Source organism: Etheostoma spectabile, chromosome 3 (genome assembly GCF_008692095.1).
Source record: "Etheostoma spectabile isolate EspeVRDwgs_2016 chromosome 3, UIUC_Espe_1.0, whole genome shotgun sequence".
Taxonomy (NCBI): domain Eukaryota; kingdom Metazoa; phylum Chordata; class Actinopteri; order Perciformes; family Percidae; genus Etheostoma; species Etheostoma spectabile.
Genome location: NC_045735.1, coordinates 498,508 through 511,545, shown reverse-complemented (window position 1 = coordinate 511,545; position 13,038 = coordinate 498,508). Strand labels below are relative to the sequence as shown.

Here is a 13,038-nt window from a genome sequence, read left to right as displayed (position 1 = left end):
GAAGTTTAAAGCAACCGCTACTGCTGAGGACATTACTGGTATGTAAACCTCTTACTTGGATTTAAAATTCTGCTTGATTGTGTTCAGAATTGAAGCATATTCTTTCTGTAGGAGATGTTAAGAATGGTGACCACTTCTGCTATGCGGAGGAGACTAAACTTGCTAGCGAGATATCTATATGAGTGGTGAGGTCCCATCCTTGAATCCCAGGTCACATCTCTGGAGGCTCTGAACTTGAGGGTGTGCATCAACAGGTCCGCCCGCTCACCACACAAATGATTAAATCTCACACCGTTCACTCTTGACAAATCCATGGACTGTTTTTGAAGACTACTCTGTAGCACAGCTACAGGGCAGCACCTAGCCGACACTGAAGACTTTGCTCTTGGTACGACCCTTTTTGTTGTGTTCTTGCCATATTGTTAGTTTTTACTTAGTCTTTTTTTCCAACATAGTGTTTGAAATGTCAAAAAAAAAAAAATTTTATAACTTTTTTTTTTAATTACTTTTCACTGCTGTGTCATACTAATGGCTATTTTTTTTTTTACTTACTATCCTATGACTGTTTTTTTAAACTTTTTTTGACATACTATCCTATGACTTTTTTACTTTTTTTGACACTACTATACTATTACTTTTTTTTAAAAACATTTTTGACATACAATGCTATGAATTAACTTTTTTTTTGACACTACTAGTCTATGACCGGTGTACTTTTGCAAGCAATGGTATAGTATTTGACAAAATCCCAATTAAAACATACAAAAGGAGAATATGGTAGGTCAAGAAGTCATGGTATCTCAATTCAATAAAAGCGGTCTAACCCCTCATATTATACAACTGATATTGTCCGAAATCTATTCAAAAAATATTCGACATACTATACTATGACTTTTTTTTACTTTTCTACATACTATAACTAACTTTACTTTTTCGACATACTATACTAGGACTTTAACTTTTTCGACATACTATCTATGACTTTTTTTTAAAACTTTTTTTTTTTTAGACATGCAATACTAATCGTGACTTTTTATTTAACCAATACAAAAGTAATGAATATGGTATGTCAAAAAAAGTCCCTGGTATCTTAATCAAAAAGGAGTCCTAACGCCGTCATATTTAGACAACTGATATGTCCAATATATTTTTTAAAAAAACCTTTCTAACCCAGCTCTTTCCTCCTAGTTTTTCTTTTGCTGTTCATTATGCTTTTAATAATAAATAACAACATGCACACTACTCAGCGTCTGACTAACATCTATAGCTCGGTGTGCCGGTTACCCTCGTGGTCTGAGTGCAATACAGGTTTGGGTTCGAAAACCTTGCGAGGGACGTTGAATTTTAAAATCTAAAACCCAAAAAGTCAATATGCTACGAGCACGCAGGTGTGAGCTAGAAGTCTCCGTTGATATCCCGTTGGAAGACCCCACGTCAAGGTCTCCAACCTGAATGTGGTCTTCGTTTTCGAGTTTTACGACCAAAGTTAAGAAAGTCCATACGCCTACATTTCATGAGTAGAGTTCGTTGGATTTTTTTTAAATTTATTCTCAGGAATGCAAATACTTTTATTTTAATGTTTGTATTTGCTGTCAAATTTAAATGGATGCAACTATTTAGACTATTACACTATGCCTATATCAACATGTTATCCTAGGCATAGTACATTACTTTTTTATACTAATGGACTTATTTTTCTTTTTCAAACATAAACTGTACTATGACTTTTTTTACTTTCAACATAACTATATAACTTTTTTTTACTTTTTCGATATACTATCTATGCCCTTTTTTTTTAACTTTCGTATACTATACTATGACTTGTTTACTTTTCGATATACTATACTATAGCTTTTTTTACCTTTTCGACATACTATACTATACTTTTTTACTTTTTGACATACTAGACTATGCTTTTTTTACTTTTTTCACTAACATACTAAACTATGACTTTTTTTACTTTTGGATAACTAGTACGATGACTTTTTTTACTTTTTCGACATCTATACTATGACTTTTTTACTTTTTCAACATACAATACTATGAACTTTATTTTTTAAACTTTTGACATATAAAATACTATGACTTTATTACCTTTTTTTTGACATACTAGGCGTATGACCGTTTTAACTTTGTTTTTCGGACAAAGCAATGTTAGTATGTTGACCAAGATTTTTAAAATCATCAAATCTGAATATGGTATGTCAAAAAAATCATGGTATCCTCAATTCATCAAAGAGTCTAACCCTCCTATTAGACACTGATAGTGTCCAAATCATATTTAAAAAAATATTCGACATACTTACTAGGACTTTTTTTACTTTTCGACATACATACTATGACTTTTTAACGTTTTTTCGACATACTTACATGACCTTTAACTTTTTCGACTGTAATACCTAATGAACTTTATTTTAAACTGTTGACATACTAAGCTATGACTTTTTTAAAACATTTTTTGATCATAAATCCTAGGACTTTTTGTTTACTTTTTTCGACATACATACTATGACTTTTACTTTTATGCGACATTACTTACTAGACTTCTTTTTAATACCTTTGTTCGCATCTATTACTATGACTGCTTTTTTAATACTTTTTTCGAACATACTATCCTATGACTTTTTTCCTTTTTCGCCATAAAATACTAATGACTTTTTTTAATACTTTTTTCAACCTACTATACTCGTCCTGTTTTTTAAACTTTTTTAGACATGCAATACTATTACTTTTATTTTAAAAATATCAAAAGTTAATAGGTATGTCAAAAAATCATGGTATCTCATTCATAAAAGAGTCGACCCGTCCACTATTTAGAGCACTGATAGTGTCCCAAGGATATTTAAAACCCTTTCTACCCCCAGCTCTGTCTCCTAAGTTTGTTCTTTTTCTGTTCATTAATGTTGAATATAAATCCAACTCAAACGACTCGCGTCTGCCTAACGCTACTAGCTCAGTGTGCCGGTGTACCTTGTGACGTCTGAGTGAATATACGATGTTGTGGGTTGTCGACCTTGTGAGGGACTTGAATTTTAACTCTCAAACCCAAAGAGTCAATTATGCTACGACGCAACGACGAGAGTGTGAATAGACGTCTCCGTTTGATATCACCCGGTTTGGAAACCCCACGGTCAAGTTCTCCAACCTGAATGTGTCCCCCCCCCGTCGTCTCAGGTTTAACCGCCCCAAGTTAAGAAGTCAAAATACGCCTACATTCTGAGTATCATTATTTGTTGGATTTTTTTAAATTTATATCTACAGAATGCAAATACTTTTATGTTAAGGTTTGTATTTGCTGGCAAATTAGATGGTGACAACGATTTTAACGTATTACACCTACGGGCTATGACGTATATTTCACATGTTATAACTATGAATAGTACATTATTTTTTATACTATACTTTTTTTCACTTTTCGACATCCTTAGTACTATGACTTTTTTTTACTTTTTTGACATACTAGATACTATGATTTTTTTACTTTTTCACATACTATACTATGCTTTTTTTTACTTTTGGACATACTATACATGACTTTTTTTACTTTTCGCATACTGTACTATGACTTTTTTTACTTTTTCGACATACGATACTTGACTTTTTTTTTACTTTTTCGACATACTATACTATGCCTTTTTTTACTTGTTCGCCATACATACTATGACTATGCCTTTTTTTTACTTTTTCGACATACTAACTATGACGTTTTTAAACATTTTTGACATAACATACTAATGCCTTTTTAACTTTTTTAGATCATACTATGCATGACCGTTTTACTTTTTCGAAACGCAATGATAGTTTTGAAAAGATTATTAAAAACATCAAAGTATGAATATGGTATGTCAAAAAAGTCATGGTAGCTTAATTCTAAAATATTCTAACCCGTCATATTAGACCCTGAATAGTGTCCACGTATTTTTAAAAACCTGTTCCCCCCCCCCCCCCCCCCCCCCCCCCCCCCCCCCCCCCCCCCCCCCCCCCCCCCCCCCCCCCCCCCCCCCCCCCCCTCTCCCCCCCCCCCCCCCCCCCCCCCCAACCCCCCCCCCCCCCCCCTAAACCCCCAACCCACAAAAAAAAAAAAAAAAGAAAAAAAAAAAAAAAAAAAATAAAAAAAAAAAAAAAAACAACCCCCCCACCCCCCCCCCCCCCCCCCCCCCCCCCCCCCCCCCACCCACTAACCCAGCTCTGGCTCCGAGGTTTTCTTTTTCTGTTCAGTATGTGAATAATAATACCACATCAACGCCTCACAGCGTCTGACTACCACTCCTAGCTCAGTGGGCCCGTTTACCCTCGTGGTCTGAGTGAAAGATACGAGTTGTGGTTCGAAACCCTTGCGAGGGACCGTTGAATTTTAAAATCTAAAACCCAAAGAATCAATATTCTACTAGCAACACGAGAGTGTGGATACAAGACGGCTCGTGTGGATATCACGGTTGGGAAGACCCCAGCGTCCAGGTCTCCAACCTGATGTGGTCTTCGTCTTGCATGTTTACGACCACAGTAAGATTCACATACTCTACATTTCGATATATTTCGTTTGGCTTTTTTTGTAATTATTCTGAAACAGGAATGCAAATCCATTTTATTTAAGTTTGTATGTGCGGGCAATTTATTGGGGATGAAAACTTTTAGACTTCTTACACTATGACTATCTTCACATGTTTATACGATGAATATACATTACTTTTTGTTATACTAGCCTTTTTTTATCCTTTTTCAACATACTATACTATTGACTTTTTTTACTTTTTTTTCGACATCTATAACTATAATACTTTTTTTACTTTCACATACTATACATCACACAAACTTTTTTACTTTTTCGCTATTAAACTATCTAGACTTTTTTTACTTTTCGATAACTATACTATGACGTTTTTTTACTTTTCGATATACTATACTATGACTTTTTTTACTTTTTCGACATACTGATACTAGCACTTTTTTTTTACTTTCAACATACTATCTAGATGTTTTTTTACTTTGTATCGACATACTATACTATGACTTTTTTTACTTTTGGATATACTATACTATGACTTTTTTTAACTTTTTGGACATACTATACTATGACTTTTTTAAACTTTTCGATCTACTATACATGATTTTTTTTTACTTTCGATATACTATACCTATGACTTTTTTTTTTACTTTCAACAGACATTCTTATGACTTTTTAACTTTTTCGACCTACTATACGAGGACTTTTTTTACTTGGATATACTATCTATGACTTTTTTTTACTCAACATACAATACATGCTTATTTTAAACTTTTGACATAACTACTATGACCTATTTAACGTTTTTTGACCATACTATTCTATGACCGTGGTTCACTTTTTTTCGACAAAGCAATGGTATGTAGGTTAAAAAGATTATTTAAAAACATCAAAAGTATTAATATGGTAAATGTCAAAACAGTCATTTTTCTCATTCATAAAAGAGTCTAACCCGTCATGATTTAGACACCTGATAGTGTCCAAAGATATTTAACACAAAATATTCGACATACTATACTAGGACTTTTTTTACTTTTTTCGACATACTATAACTATACTTTTTAACTTTTTCGACTACTATACTATTACTTTACCATTTTTTTTTTCAACATACTATACTATGACTTTTTTAAAACTTTTTTAGACGATGCAATACTATTACTTTTTATTTCAAAATATCAAAGTATGAATATGGTATGTCCAAAAAAAATCATGGTATCTCAATTCTAAAAGAGTCTAACCCTCATATTTTAGACCTGATAGTTCCAAGTATTTTACAAACCGTTCTAACCCCAGCTCTGTCCTCCTAGTTTGTTCTTTTTCTGTCAGTAATGTTGAATAATAAATACAACATCAAACCGACTCAGCGTCTGACTAACATCTCCTAGCTCCAGTGTGCCGTTTACCTCGTGGTCTGGAGTGAGATACGAGGTTGGGTTCGAACCTTGTGAGGACGTTGCTTTTAAAATCTAAAACCCAAGAGAAGTCAAATAATGCTACGAAGCAACGACGCGAGTGTGAAGATAAGACTCCTCCGTGTGCATATCACGGTTGGCAGACCCCCAGCGGTCAAGGTCTCCAACCTGAAGTGGTCTTCGTCCTCGTTTACGACCACATTTAAGAAGTCAAATACGCCTACATTTCTGAGTATAATTTCCGTTGGATTTTTTTTAAATTTATTCTACAGAAATTCCATACATTTATTTAATGTTTGTATTTGCTTGCACATTTATGGATGAAAACTATTTAAGAACTATTACACTATGACTATATTCAACATGTTAACTATAATAGTACATACTTTTTTTATCTATGACGTTTTTTAACTTTTTCACATACTATACTAAACTTTTTTTACTTTCCACATACGATAACTATAAATTTTTTACTTGTTTGACTAGACATACTAAGCCTTTTTTAACTTTTTTGACATCCTCTACTACGACTTTTTTTTACTTTTGCGACATACGGTCTTATACTTTTTTTTAACTTTTTCGACATACTATCTCTGACTTTTTTTACTTTTTCGACATACTATAACTATGACTTTTTTAAAACTTGTTGACATAAACTACTATGGACTTTTTTACTTTTTTCGACATACTATACTGACTTCTTTTTTATACTTTTTCAACATACTATACTATACTTTTTAAAACTTTTTTAGACATCAATACTATGACTTTTTTATTTAAAAATATCAAAAGTTTGATATGGATGTCAAAAAAAGTCATGTATCTAATTCAGAAAAATCTACCCCTCATATTTAGCACTGAGAGTGTCCAAATATCTTTAAAACCTTTCTAACCCCAGCTCTGTCTCTCACGAGTTTTTTTCCTTTTCTGTTTCAGTAATGTAGTTGAATTAAATACAACCTCCCACGCTCAGCGTCTGATAACATCTAGGAGCTCAGTGCCGGTTACCTTGTGGTCTGATGAAGATACAGGTTGTGGGTTCGAAACCTTGCTAGGGACAAACCCCCCCCGTTGATTTTAACATCTAAAACCCAAAGAAGTCAAATATGCTAAGAAGCAAAGACGACGAGGTGTGAGATAAACGTCTCCGTTTGATATCACGGTTGGAAGACCCCCACGGTCAAGGTCTCCACCTGAATGGGTCTTCGTCGTCAGGTTTACGACCAAGTTAAGAAGTCAAATACCCTACTTTCTGGTATAATTTCGTTGGGGTTTTTAAATTTATTCTCACAGAATGCAAATACATTTTATTTTTTAATGTTTGTAGGTGCTGCAAATTTATTGATGAAAACTATTTAGACGGTATTACCTATGACTTATATCAACATGTTATACGATGAATATACATTACTTTTTTAATACTATGACTTTTTTTTGCAACTCTACTAATGACTTTTTTACTTTTTGACATAACCCTACTGAACTTTTTTTTGCTTTTTTTGACATAACATACTAAGACTTTTTTGTACTTTTTCGACATACTATACTATGATTTTTTATCTTTTTGACAAAACACATACTCATCCTTTTTTTTTACTTTTTCGAAATACTATACTATGACTTTTTTAGCTTTTTTCGAAACATACTATGACTTTTTTTTTACTTTTTCAACATCACTATACCTATGACTTTTTGTTTGAACTTTTTCGACATACTATACTATGACTTTTTTACTTTTTCGACATACTATACTATGGACTTTTTTAACTTTTTTTTACTAATCCTATGAACTTTTTTTACTTTTTTGACATCACTAACTCTGACTTTTTTTACTTTTTCCGACATATATACTATGACTTTTTTTTTCTTTTTCGACAACTATACTAGGACTTTTTTTTACTTTTTTCCGTATCTATACTATGAACTTTTTTTACTTTCAACACTATAACTATGACTTTTTTTTACTAATTTGCCATACTATACTATGACTTTTTTTTTACTTTCAACCGATTTTACTTGGACTTTTTTTGAATACTATACTATACTTTTTTTTACTTTTTTCCCGATACATACTATGACTTTTTTTACTTTTTCGCTTACTATACTATGATTTTTTACTTTCACATACTATACTATGACTTTTTTTAACTTTTTCGACATACATACGTACTTTGTTTACTTTTCGATATACGATACTATGCTTTTTTGTACTTTTTCGCTACTATACTATGACTTGTTGTTACTTTTCGTATAACTATCTATGACTTTTTTTTATACTTTTTGGATATACAATACTATGACTTTTTTACTTTCAGATATACTATGAACGTTTTTTACTTTTTGGACAACTATAACTATGACTTTTTTTTACTTTGTTTTTGACATACTATATATGAATTTATTTTAAACTTGTGACATAAAATACTATTACTATTTAACTTTTTTAAGACATATATTCTATGACCGTTTTACTTTTTTTTCGACAAAGCATGGTATAGTATATTGAAAAAATCATTAAAAAATATCAAGTTGAAATGGTATGTAAAAAAAGCCATGGTATCTTACTTCATAAAAGAGTTCTAACCCTTCATATTTTATACAACGATATGTCCAAATTATTTAAAAAAATATTCGACAGACTATACGATGACTTTTTTTTACTTTTTTCGACAGACTATACTATGACTTTTTATACTTTTTCGACATACCTATACTCACTATTCCTTTTTTTTAAAACTTGTTAAGAACATGCAATACTATTACTTTTTATTTAAAAATATCAAAAGTATGAATATGGTATGTCAAAAAAGTCATGGTATCTTATTCATAAAGAGTCTAACCCGTCATATTAGACACTGATTAGTGTCAATATATTTAAAAAAAATATTCGACATACTATACTATGAACTTTTTTTACTTTTTCGCATATATACTATACTTTTTATACTTTTTCGACATACTATCTATGACTTTTTATACTTTTTTCGTCGACATACTATACATATGACTTTCACTTTTTCGACTAAAATACTATAGACTTTTTTAAACACTTTTTAGACATTCAATACTAATGACTTTTTTATTAAAAAATATCAAAAGTAGAATATGGTAGTCAAAAAAAGTCATGGATCTCAATTCATAAAAGAGTCCTAACCCCGTCATATGTTATACACTGAATAGTGTCCAGTATATTTTAAAAACCTTTCTACCCCAGCTCTGTCTCCGAGTTTTTTCTTTTTCCTGTTCAGTATGTTGATAATAAATACAACTCAAACTACTCCGCGTCTGACTAACACTACTAGCTCAGTGTTCCGTTTTACCTTGGTTTTCTGAGTGAGATACGAGTTTTTGGGTCTCAACCTTGCGAGGACCGTTGAAATTTTTAAAATCTAAACCCAAGACGTCACATACTACGAATCAACGACCGAGAGTGTGAGATAAACGTCTCCGTGTGTGATATAACGGTGGAAGACCCCAGCGGTCACGTCTCCAACCTGAATGTGGGTCTTCGTCTTCAGGTTTACGACCAAAGTTTAAGAAAGTCAATCGCCTACATTTCTGAGTATATTTTGTTGGATTTTTTTTAAATTTACTTCTACAGGAATGCAAAGACATTTATTTTATGGTTTGTATTTGCTGGCAATTTATTTTTATTTTCTTTAGACGTATTACCCTATGAACTATTTCAACTGGTAGACTATGAATCTACATGACTTTTTTTTATACTATGACTTTTTTTACTTTTTCAACATACTATACTATCATTTGTTTACTTGTTGACATATATACTAAACTTTTTTCACTTTTTTGACATACTATACTAAGAACGTTTTTTTTACTTTTTCGACTACGTTACTATGACTTTTTTTACTTTTTCGACATACTCTACTCTGACTTTTTTTACTTGTTTCGACATACTATCCTATGGCTTTTTAAAACATTTTTGACATAAATACTATGACTTTGTTTACTGTTTCGACCTACTATACTATGATTTAACTTTTTCGACATACTATACTATGACTTTTTTTAATACTTTTTTTCAACATACTATACTATTACTTTTTTAAACTTTTTTAGACATTCAATACTAGACTTTTTTATTTAAAAATATCAAAGTTGACTATGTTGTCCACAATCATGGTATCGTAATTCATAAAGAGTCTACCCCGTCATATTTAGCACTGATAGTGTCCAAATATATTTTAAAAACTTTCTACCCCGCTCTGTCCTCCGATTTTTCTTTTTCGTCAGATGTTAATAATAAATACCACATCAACGACTCAGCGTTGAACTACATCTACTAGCCAGGTGCCGTTACCTTGTGGTCTGAGTGAAGAATACGAGGTGTTGTGGGTATCGAACCCTTGTCGAGGACGTTTAATTTTAAATCTCAACCCAAAGAAGTCAAATTTTGCTACGAAGGCAACGACGAGAGTGTGAGATAAGACGCCCGTGTGATATCCCTGTTGGAAGACCCCAGCGGTTAGGTCTCCACCCGATGTGGTCTTCGTCTTCAGTTTGACGACCAAAGTTGAAGAAGTCCAATACGCCTACATTTCGAGTATAATTTCGTTGGATTTTTTTTAATAATTTATTCTAAGGAATGCCAATACATTTTATTTTACTGTTGTGTATTTGCTGGCAATTTATGGATAAAACTATTTAGAAAGACGTATTACACTATGACTATATCACCATGTTATACTATTAAATAGTGACATTTACTTTTTTATACTATGACTTTGTTTGACATACTATACTAAGACTTTTTTTACTTGTTGACATAACATACTATAACTTTTTTTGCTTTTTTTTGACATACTATACTAGACTTTTTTTACTTTTTTCAACATACTAACTATTCCTTTTTTTTACTTTTTCGCATACTTAACTTCTGACTTTTTTTACTGTTTCGACATACTATAACTATGACTTTTTTAAAAATACTTTTTCGACTACTATACTATGACTTTTGTTTACTTTTCGACATACTATACTATGACTTTTTTTACTTTTTCGCATACTATACTATGATTTTTTTACTTTCAACATACTATACTATGACTTTTTTCTTTTCGACATAACTATACTATGACTTGTTTTACTTTTTCAACCTACTATACGATGACTTTTTTTTACTTTTTTCGACATACTATCCTAGACTTTTTTTTTTACCTGTGTCGACAATACTATACTATGACCTTTTTTACTTTTTGGACCTACTATACTATGACTTTTTTCAACTTTTTGTGACATAACTTACTATGACTTTTTTTGACTTTTTTGACATACTAATGACTTTTTTTTTGACTTTTTTGACATACTAATACTATGACTTTTTTTTCAACATATTTTACTTTGACCTTTTTTGACACACTATCTATGCTTTTTTTAACTTTTTTTGACAACTATGACTTTTTTTTACTTTTTTGGACATACTATCTATGACTTTTTGTCCACATATTTTACTTTGACTTTTTTGACACACTATCTAATGCTTAACTTTTTTGACATACTATACTATGCTTTTTTTTTTTCAACATATTTTACTATGACTTTTTTAACTTTTTTGACCATACTAACTCATGCTTTTTTTTGCTTTTTTTGACATACTATACTAAGACTTTTTTTACTTTTTTACAACACTATACTTGACTTTTTTTACTTGTTGACCTACTATACTGTGACTTTTTTTTAAAACTTTTTGACATACTAAGACTTTTTTTAATACTTTTTTTGACATCATTATACTATGACTTTTTCAATATCCTATACTTGGACTTTTTAGGGATCCTCCCCTGCTGTGTTTTCAGAGTTTTTTTCATTTTCGTCCTTATTTTATGTTGACAACAATAACAACATCAATCAATTAATGTCCAGCTTCACATACCATACTCAGTGTGATAAATACTTTTATAGCTTTTGGAAGATTTAAGGATGAAAGGATAAGTCAAAATATAACGGTATATATATACAAATTCATGTACTAGTATGTTGAAAAAATCTTACAAATCTACTAGTATGAAAGAAAAAAAAAGAAAAAAGAAATGGTATTCCAAAAAGTCATGGTATCTTAATCTAAAAGTCTAACCCATCATATTTAACCACTGATGTATAACATATCTAAATATGTATACAATAAAAAAAATCTAACCCCGGCTCTGTCTCATTTTCACTGCCTCATTTAATAAGCAGTCCCGTCATACATACATACAATGTAGGTAGCCTGTCCACATGCAGTCGCACTACATTGATTGCTGACCATGATTGCTGATTGACAGCACCTGTTTAAAGGTGCACATGAGCCAGAAACTGTGTGTGAGTGGGGAGTATAACAGGACCACTTGAGGATTACTCCAGAATGAGCTGCTCTTTCCACTACCACAACCAGCTAATTTTAAAGCTTTCTCATTTCCAGGTGACCTCCTGCTTTAGGAATGGGGAGTGTTTAATCTCGTGTTTTTGTATGTGTGTGTTCTGATTTAAGGTTGTGTCTCATACTGTGGAGAGTTGTTCACTTGCTGAGTTGTCTGATGTGCTCTCGTTCTTTCTCTTGGGCTTAGCTGCAACGAAAGTGTTGATCGTGTATGCCCACCAGAGACTCTGCCTCGTTCAACGCTGCAGCCAAGATGCTGCAGTAAAGTTTTAGCTGCTCATGGCTGCACAGTAAAGTATATGACCTGTAATGCACCTGAATTTTTAAAGCACCGGCTCCTACTGCTGATGACATTACTAGGTATGTAACTCTTACTTGGTTTTTAAATTCCCTGCTTTATTGTGTTCAATTGTAAGCATATTCTTTCTGTCAGGAGATGTTAAGATGTTTGACCACTTCTGCTATCGGAGGAGACTAAACTTGCATGGGAGGAAGGAAAACTGTGTGCTGACATCACTGAGGAACAACGTAAACTCACTCAGGCTGACCTCATCATCTTTCAGGTAATGGTTGGTGACAGTAATGTTTACTTGAACCTTATGTTAAATGAATTTAACTCTAAGCCCTACTTCTCAGTTCCCCATGTACTGGTTCACTGTTCCTGCAATCATGAAGGGCTGGATCGACCGAGTACTCACATTGGGCTATGCGTACTCACAAGATAAGCGCTACAGCCAGGG

General features: G+C 32.2%; 1 pseudogene; it reads left to right on the top strand.

Moving 5' to 3' along the window:
* The window catches only part of LOC116680634 (NAD(P)H dehydrogenase [quinone] 1-like), a 39,586-nt pseudogene that overhangs the window by 25,937 nt on the left and 611 nt on the right, over positions 1-13,038 (top strand).